This window comes from Coregonus clupeaformis, unplaced genomic scaffold (genome assembly GCF_020615455.1).
Source record: "Coregonus clupeaformis isolate EN_2021a unplaced genomic scaffold, ASM2061545v1 scaf0052, whole genome shotgun sequence".
Classification (NCBI taxonomy): domain Eukaryota; kingdom Metazoa; phylum Chordata; class Actinopteri; order Salmoniformes; family Salmonidae; genus Coregonus; species Coregonus clupeaformis.
In genome coordinates this window covers 675,001-675,435 of record NW_025533507.1, presented here as the reverse complement: position 1 = coordinate 675,435, position 435 = coordinate 675,001, and positions in this window count along the sequence as shown.

Sequence of the window (435 nt, the reverse complement as noted above, 5' to 3'; positions counted from 1 at the left end):
GCAGACACCACCATCAGTTCTTCTCTGTTTTATGTAAAAACAAAAAAAAAAGCACAAAGATGAATATTATCACCAAGGCAAAATAACGCTTTGACCTTTTGAATGTGTTGTTTCACACATGGATGTGTCTATTCTCTCTCCTCCTCCTCTTTTTTCACCATCTATTAACCCCTTCAGCATATGTTGTCACCACGCCCCCTCACTCTCTTTCACTTGTTCTCATTCATTCTTTCCTCTCCACATCTCTTCCCCTTTCAGATATGACATTTACCAACCACATCTGGAGAGACAAAATAAAATACCGGCCTGACGTATCATTAACGTCACCGATTTGGAGAAAATGGATCCTTGCCTTTTGGCAGATCCATTTGTGGTTTCAGGGTAGGTGGGAAAGGAGTTGGGTGCAATTGAATCAGTGACGGTAACCTGTAGTGT